Genomic DNA, 9,683 nt, shown 5'->3' with positions numbered 1-9,683 from the left:
TTTGTGAGTAATAATATGATAAAAAATTATTAAATTATAAATTATTGAACTACTTTCAATTTTTAGCTTTTAATAAATATTGTAAAGTTCAAATTTAAAAAAGTTATAGTTTAATTTAATGAAAGGAAGACAATACTAAACCAAAACAATCATTTTAATGATGTTTAAATGCATTTAACTTCAATATCGATAAAGAAAAATCAGAATTTATAAGGTTAACTCTTGAGTACTCTATGCAATAAGTACAGATAAGAATTTATAAGATTAACTGGTCATCTTGTATTAAATATAGCTTAAACAAGCTAAATTTTAAAATATCTTATTCTAATAACTTTATTCTACATAAGAATAATAATAATAATTATTTAAAAATAAATAGTAAAAATAATTACAAATCTCATGTTTCAAAAATTCTATTTGAATATAAATTAAATCAAAAAGCTTATAGGTTATAAATTTATGATAGTTAGATAATGCGAATCCAAGATAAATATTTTATTCAATTATTGGTCAAATAAAGAAAGATTTTGATACAAGTCTCAATATTTATTAGTATAAACATTTTAGTTTTGTTATCTATAAATATTATTTTATATTATTAAATTTTATATAGATATTTATAAATATACCATTTATATCTTTATTCTACAAATTAATCTTACAAATTTTTATTTTTAAAAGTTATTTACAATTATTTACAAAATTTTACATCTATCATATTTAAGACAGGGACTCTAGCTTGCAAAGAGCTCTTCTTTTTTAGATACCTCGATCTTTACAACTGGCTATCTAATAAAAGCTTCTCGAGATTCATATCTAGGTCCAGATCAGACTGTATGGAATTTCCGCCATTACAATTCTAAAATCTTGATGCGTAGTATTAACAGAGCATCTTCAATCGCTTGTTTGCCATGTGGATTTGATTGTTTCAGGAATCATTCTCATATAATTTTTGGGCCTTTTTCCCAATTTGATTTAATCCAAAACTCATGTGGCTCTGTCTAATTCATGCAGCCTTTATGGGCATCTGAAGCCTCTTTCGGGTTTCCTAGGGATAGTTGGCGACTGGGACAACCGCATATGGAATTCAAACCCTATTATAATTATGTTGGTGGAATGGTGGTTATTTGTCACATGAAACTGGAAGCGCTGAGTCAACAATAGGGTGTTCTTTTTCACATATAAACGAGCTGCAATTTGAATGAAAATTGTATTGTTCTCCGAATCGGAGTAGGCCACCATGATGCCTGCCATGACAGGGCAGAGCACCCATTCATCGGTACAGTTCCTGAACAGCGTACTCTCGCAAAGGGGGCCTTCAGCCCTGCCCTATGACGAGGATGTGAAATGGCTGATAAGGCAGCATCTGGTCTCGGTGATTCAGGAGTTTCCCAGCCTGCAGGCCAAGACTGCAATGTTCAATCACAACGATGGGAGAACGGTGAATTTGCTGCAGGCGGAGGGAACGGTGCCCATGTATTACCAGGAGGTCATGTACAATATCCCTGTTATCATCTGGCTTCTGGAGTCATACCCGAGACAGGCTCCGTGTGTTTACGTGACGCCCACAAGGGACATGATCATCAAGAGGGGACACCCACATGTCAATGCATCAGGTATGGTTTCAATCCATTATTTGCAAGCATGGGTATTTCCTAGCTCTAATCTCGTAGATCTAGTTAGGAACTTGAGCCTCTTGTTTGGCCAGGATCCTCCCCTTTATACAAAACAGAGTGCACCACAGGCTAGGCCTTCTCCTTCTCCTCCTCCTCATAGCACTCACATGAGTCCTCATATGGCACCCACTGCATTACCTCATGGTCCTAACCCTAATACCCAAGGTGCCCTTGTTCGGCCCCCGGTGCCTGCACCAAGGGGGAGCTACCTTTACAACAACCACAGGTTTCCCCCATCTCCCCAGAGACCTCCCCACATGGAAGACCCATCAGAAGTCTTTAAGAGGAATGCAATTAATAAACTAGTAGAAATGTTGCACAATGACATGGCTGAATTGAGAAAAAAAACTGAGGTAGAGATGGATGCGTTATTCAACACCCAAGGAGTATTGCGGCAGAGGGAGGAGCAACTTGAGAACGGGTTGAGAGAAATGCAGGCGGAGAAAGAAGGGCTTGAGCAGCAATTGCAACTTATTCTCACTAACACTGATGTCTTGGAAACCTGGTTGAGGAATAATGAGGATAAAAAGAAGGATACTACTGATATTGATGATGTCTTTGAGCCTTGTGATACTCTATCGAAGCAGATGCTTGAGAGTACTGCTGCAGATCTTGCTATTGAAGACATTTTATATTCCTTAGATAAAGCTGTTCAGGAGGGGGTAATTCCAGTGGATGCTTATTTGAAGAATGTGAGAGCATTGTCCCGTGAACAGTTTTTCCACCGTGCAACAGCGGCAAAAGTGAGAGCTGCACAGATGCAGTCCCAGGTTAATAGTATGGCAGCTAGAGTTTATGTTTCATAACTCATAATGTTCTGGAAATTTGAACTACCCTTATAGCATTGGCATTGTTTATCACATTTGGCTTTTTAGTTTCTTACGTCATGTATGATGTTGAACTACCATTCTATAACTTTGTAGCATAGGGCTTATCCATGAATTAGTTCTTTTACAGTATGAATCACATACTATTTGAAGACATGAGATGGAGATTGGCGATAAAATTGGGGAATGCGAAGGGCAGGACACTTCTGACATATATAAATAAGAACAGAAGGTCTTTGCTGTAATTTATGCCATGAATCGAGTAATGGGTTAAATTCTTGCGTTATTTCTTATGCTTGTGTAATACATAGGGGCGTTTTCAATGAGCAGGATGTTAGCCTGATCATATATATAAATTGTTCTACTGATAACTTGTTTGCCTGTAATATATCTGATGTCATTTTCTCTGAAGTGGATTTACTTTTGAGCATCATGATCACAAACTTAAATAAATCTACGAAATCACAAACTTCTGGTTCTATTTCATATATTGAATTGTTGCAGGTATGGGCATTAAGAGTTTATTTAACTGTAAATGGCTTATGCTACTTACATACTTATATGAGACCTTTTGCTTTTCAAATTGATTAGTAAGGTTTCAGATAAACTTTATATGAGCTAGCTGTGCTATTTGTCATATTTTTTATTTATTTCGAGCATTGCATCTAGTCGGCATTTCAACCAAACCTAGAAAAAATAAAAACATTAAGCATCCTACAAGTCTATTTGACACCCCAGAGCCCAAAGTCAAACACTTTAAATCCATACATTTTAAATGAAAATATCAAATCGGATGTGTCTAATGATAGTCTTCAAACTGGCTGGGTACTACAAACTAGCTAAACCTTTTCAAATAACGTTGCACAATTTTTGAATGGATGCTCGATATGATAAATTCATGCTATAATAGTGTACTAAGATTTGATAAATTTAATTAAGTCTGAGCTTAAAGAGTTAATTCTGTCCTTCTTGTCTGTGAGCTGAGTTAAACTTGGAAGCAGTCAGGCACTTGATTATGGGAATGAATTCAGTGAACACAATTTTTGGTTTCTTTATTTTATGTATTGTTTGCTACAATTCATTGAAGAAAATATTGGATTATGTTTGCCTGTCTTAGGTTGCATTTGCTTCAATATCGTTTTTTATTAACTAAAGATATTATCGTATTTTAATTTTTAATACATCCAGATCAGATGGGTGCATTCTTGTATCAGTATGAAGATGAAAACTAAATACATGCCTGGGAATCGAAGATTTGGGTGTTTTTTCATATTTGAATGCAAACATGAAAGGTAATGTAAAATAGGCTCTCAGTACCTCTGTCTTAACATTAACTGTAAGTACAGTCATTATCTCCTCTTATAGGCTTTGTCTGACCCAAAGTTTGTTTGGAAATGGTGTTTTGAATCATCTTATGATATGAGCTAATAATACTACACGGCAATGGAATCACAAAAGAGTAAGAGTTACTGTTTCTTACCATGACAGTTATCATTGATAGACCGAGCTCATTATTTTACACCTACATGTCTTAGTCCTTTATTGTATGATACTTGACATTCTTCATATTCTGGGAAATGCTTGAGACCAAGCACTGGACTCTCATAGTGACTCAAAGAAAGTGAGCTTGTAATTGACCTCAGATATCGTAGGTATCCATGATAACGGAGTGAATCCATGGTACTCAGAGTGTCAAGTATGCATCAAACATAATTATTTTATGAGCAGCATTGCATGAGGTTGTGGGGAGATTCTAGGGTCTGGGTGATGTTTTGGATTTTTAGGATATAGGGGTTTTGGAAATTAGTGTTTTGATTTTTGTAATAAAGCCATTTTACTGATTTAATAATGGTAGCAATCAGAATGTTTAGTTGTCAGGTGATTTGGGTAAGAAAGCTTTGTAGAAGTCATTATTTTGTATGGGTGATCATCTTGAGTAACTGTGTGATTATTCATTCCGTGTTATTAGTGGTGTTGTTATGGTTTAATGGATGTTTAGAAATGGATAGTTGAATGAGAATGTTATTATTCTCCCATATGAGACATTTTTATCATTTCATGTTTCAAATTTTTCATTCTAGATGTGAAGCAAGGATTGCAAGATCCATGAAGACCATTCAAGCTGGACTATCTAGGTCGCTAGAGTCATTTTGTTTAAGAGTCTTTATTGGTGTGTTGATTAGAATTGGAGTCATGAATTTTAACTGCAAACTTAATTACTAATTATTTTTAAATTGAGATTTTACAATCTGTGAGTCTTAGGAATACAAGTCTAAGGGTTAAGGATTGAGGGGTATTCAGTCTGTTAAATGGTTGTTTCACTTTTTTTGTTGGGCCTCTTAGAATTTGAACCATATAAATGGAATAGTTTAAGAACATAACTTTCCCTGCATTAGTTCTACTCAAAAAATTAAATTACACCTTTATATATATAAGAAATAGAGTGGATATGTGTATTATATCAAGAAATCATTATACTCAATCCCCGAGGATAGCCGTGTCAATCATTAAAGGTTCAAAGGCCTGAGAGAAGCCAGTCTTTACAAGTTACAACATAAGCTGTTCTCTGTACGAGAGGAAGGATGGATGGAAAGGTATCTCCTTGGATAGGATTACCGAATGATTAGTTGCCCAGAAGGTTTTGAGCCAGTCTCGGATAAATCATTATTTAATGATAAGATGACCCAGTTTTCGAGGAAGTGAGATCCTTTTTGGATTAACCTATTCCTTTCCATATGAAAGGTTCCTACAGTTGTATGGCACATTACCAAAAGAACAAAGGAAATATGATGGCTTGGCATAATTGTTTCATGACTTGGACAAATTTGATGGTTAATCAATCATATTTATGCCATTTTATTGTAAACTAGGAAGATTTAACAACCTTAAAGGGGAATTTGTGGGGAGACTGAAAAATTCCCAAGTCTCAAGGATATATATATCTCGTTTAATAATGGTTGCGGCTTCAATCATGATTTGCCTTAAGCATTTTACTGTAATTTTGAATGATAACGGTGAGAAATTATCTGATAGGAATGTTGATTGTCAAATTAATTTGTGTATCTATCTATCTATACGATGTTTGCTTTTTCATTTTCAAACATGACATGTCTAAAATTTCAATATTTAAGAATAATTTCAAATGTATAATTATGAAAAATTTACTGACAGACAGTGTTGTCAAATTTTAAGGCCATATTTTGACATGATTATCAGTTTGTGTTTTTCAAAAGTAGACAACCTGCTTGTGATTATCAAAATGTTAAAAGTACTGATGTTCCCTACCTTATGCCTTCTCTTCCACTCCGGCTAAGAATTTGAGTTATAGGAATAGTTCAATGAGTAAGATAGTTGTGATTAAAGTGGTGACTGTACGAACATAGTCCAAGATCTCCCTGCTTTGAATAGGCAACATGGGTGGGAGACAAAAAAAACAAAACAGAGAAAACTGAAGTCTTGAGGGTGTATATATGTCTCGTTTATAATGGTTGTTGCTCCAATCATGATATGCCTTAGCATTTAAGGTTAATTTTGAGTGAATAATCGTGGAAAATTTATCTGATAAGCAGTGGCACTAGTTGAATGGGTGTGTCTATAATGTTGTTTCAACTATAACATGTCTTGGCATTTAAGGATGCATAATGGCTTCTGCTTCAACCGTGATATCCCTTTAGCATGTAAAGGTGATTTTAAATGAATAATTTATCTGATAAGCAGTGTCAGTTGTCAAATGGGTGTGTATATATCTAATCTACAATGTCGGTGTTTCAACCATGACATGTCTTAGCATTTAGCGAGACTTTATTTAATAGACAGTGTTGATTGTCAATGGGTTATACATATCTAGTCAGTCATATGGCTGATTCAACCATGACAAGTCTTAGCATTTAGCCAAACTTTTTTTAATAGACAGTGTTGATTGTCAATGGGTTATACATATCTAGTCAGTCATATGGCTGATTCAACCATGACAAGTCTTAGCATTTAGCGAAACTTTATTTAAAAGACAGTGTAGATTGTCAATGGGTTATACATATCTAGTCAGTCATATGGCTGATTCAACCATGGCATGTCTAAGCATTTAAGAATAATTTTGAATAGATGATGAAGATTTTACTGGCGAACAGTAGCGATTATCAAAATGTAGCCCCATGTTTTGACATAATTATGAATTTGCTATTTTTAAAAGTAGACAACCTACTCATTGTTTGTCCCTCTTACTCCTTTCCTAGTCAAAATAATTGAAGTACTGATATTCCATACCCTTAGACTTCTCTTTTATCCAAGCTAAAAACTTGGATTACAGGAATAGTTCGAGTAAGAGAGATGTGATCAAATTTGATTGGACTAACATAGTCCAGGGTACCCTGTTGGAGTAGAAGATCTCCCTGCTCTGAATAAGCAACACGGATGGTTTCCAACGAAATATTAATATCCCCACTTTATGAAGCACCTGAGCTGTCATTATTGTAATTCCAACTGTTGCAGGATGTGTACTGCATCACCTGCAAACCTCTTTCAAACTGTATTCCTGACAAAGAAACACGTAGGTTTTGAAACAAAATAATAATAAACTTTAATAATTTATCGAATGTTTTTAGAGATGTTATTAGTTTATTACATCCTGTAACTCTACAGTGGCAACGAGCTTTCTTATTCAGGTAAGAAAGTAAACATTAAGTATAATAATCTTCCAAATATTTTTAGAAATGTTGTAACTCTATGATAGCAATGGGCTTTCGTATTCAGGTGAGAAAAACAAATAGTAAGTCTGATGCTGATGAAGGCATGGGGGAGGAAGACAGCAAAGAGTTGATGTGCAAAATCTTGGTGCTCAAACAGATTGGTGGGTCGTGCTGCAATCAGAGGGAAGAAGAAGAGATTGGTTGATTATGTCAAAGAAGAGGATGACGGTGCCAATGGTCACTAATACATTTCAGATCAATTTTCGATGAGTGTTTGTCAAAATTCTGATGAAGAATTGTTGATTTTCTGACTCAAGGGCTTTTCTATTTTTTTGTGGGAAGTTCTGACAAATACATAAACATCACACTTCCGGTGAAATAAACATCGGGATTGACTGGCTAAAGGAAGGTATCCTGTGATTGGAACAATTACATTGTTCATTGGAACTCCAAAGTACATTGGTAATGGCAACGACGATGTTGCCAAACCTGCAATGAAAAATAAACATCACAGGTTTGGCAACGTCGTCGTTGCCATTACTAATTTACATGGAATCCCAACATCAATTACATTGTTGTTGCCATTACCAACAGATACGTCAATTACATTGAATCTGACAAACGATGCAATTTTCTTTTATAAAAATAATATTCTTTGTTCCCAACAAATGCACCTTTCTGTATCATCCTCAAAACCAGTCTTGAATTTATTCAACTCTATTGTCTTACTAAGCATCTAGGAATTTTTATTAGTAAGGACATTTGTTGAAATCTCTCCTTGATAGACATACATTTTTTCACTAACCGAGGCATTCTCAACTAATTAAATCACCATTTCTATGAATGAACAACTCAATCAGCATCTTCTTGAACATGAAACAAATGAACATCCGTGATCCATCAATTCAAGAAGTTCCATCAATCCAACAATTTTCAAGGTCTGTTTCAATTCGTCATTTTAGGAAAGAAAATAACAATCTTACTAAGGCCATTCTTCTTCAACTTCAATCAACATTTGGGATTACTCCCTTACCAAGGCTTTAGTATGATCCTCATTCAACATCTCAATTCAAAGGACCTAATGAGTAATCAATTCAATAACCTCATTATCTGTTTCAGTAATGAGACTTGTCCCATCTTAATTGTCATCCATCCAAGAGGAAAAGCTATTGTTCTTATCCACCATACAACCTATTAGTTTTGATCACAAACTTGGGAAACTTGCTTTGCTTACACACACGAGTCAATCAATACATCATACTTGGCCTTATTCCACTTACCAACTATTGGTTCTTCATCTTCAATGTCCTACAATCTCTGTCATGCCATGTCATACATGCATTTGTGTACATTCCAAATTCATTGTGACCGTTGAACAAAGAACAATTACCTTTGTCATATCTGTTACACTATTCCTATTGTTCATCCTTAATAATATGACACTTATAACATTCGATGTCAAATGTCAGTGACTATCCTTTGAACATTCAGATCAAGATAAACACAATTTAGATAGGGGTTGTAGTGTTTTTGAAATATAAAGCGACCCAAACAAGGGGGTTGGCCCTTACAAAAATCAAGCTGGTAACCAACAGACTGTCAGCAAACACCTATAGAAGAAACATGAGGCAACACAGCCACATACTATACTAACCAAAAGAATCCCACAAGAAGTAAGCAAGTCTAGCAAATCTCTGTAATGATCAAACCAACTAAGATTGTTTAGAATAAACACTATTGGCAAAAGAAAGCCAACCCAACTCATAGACAACACACAACCATTAACAACAACATCTAAACTATAGTAGTAAACAAACTATAAAGTTCCGAATAAAAAACTGTTGGCTCAAACAGGCCAACCCAAGTCTTAGTAACAACTGTAAACTAGCAAACTAGGTAGTAGCAGAAAACAAAATAAACTAGGATCATTAGATCCCCCCAAAAAAGCTAAATTATTTCTCATCTTTTTCCTTTCCATTCTCGGCCAGAAGAACCCGAGCCCAATCATTAACAAGAAACTTATAGAGGATCTTATTATCTTCTTGTCCGTTCTCGATTCATCCTTCTCTTGTGCTAGCATTTGGAGGGTGGTAGCAACTGCATGAGTGACCTTCAATGAAAATTTAGAGAATGTGTAGAATCCCTCCTCCAAGGTTTTGACTCTTGTTTCTAGCTATGCAATCTTTTCATTTTGTTCCTCTTCTTTTTCCTTGCTTTCTTTATCAACCTTTCGAGTCCCCTCATTAGGCTGTGTTAGTTGGTTTTCATCCTGCAAAACTTGAGGGTTAGTAAGGACATTACATTTTTCCTTTACTAGAGAGGAAATTGTGATGGGGGAAGTGTCCACTTTGTTACTGTCTTCACAGAAAGTAATGGGCTGGAGGGTGAAGCTAACCGACACATGAGTTTCGGTGGTAATGTCTTTACCAGTGAACGCTTGAGTATTACCAACAGACACTTAGGTATTATCCACTGAGTTCTCACTTTTTTTTTTC

The 9,683-nt window shown here is 35.2% G+C and overlaps 1 pseudogene across 1 annotated transcript; it reads left to right on the top strand.

Moving 5' to 3' along the window:
• Positions 1 to 732: 732 nt before the first annotated feature.
• Positions 733 to 2,914, top strand: LOC149557056 (protein ELC-like pseudogene; annotated as a pseudogene). Its single transcript, XR_016364833.1, has one exon. The product of XR_016364833.1 is annotated as a protein ELC-like pseudogene (transcript).
• Positions 2,915 to 9,683: the final 6,769 nt, after the last annotated feature.

The sequence above is a fragment of the Cupressus sempervirens genome, chromosome 5 (genome assembly GCF_028749045.1).
Source record: "Cupressus sempervirens isolate cs-2001-9-10 chromosome 5, ASM2874904v1, whole genome shotgun sequence".
NCBI lineage: Eukaryota > Viridiplantae > Streptophyta > Pinopsida > Cupressales > Cupressaceae > Cupressus > Cupressus sempervirens.
Note: the sequence above shows the minus strand (reverse complement) of the source record. Positions and strands in the feature narration are given on the sequence as shown.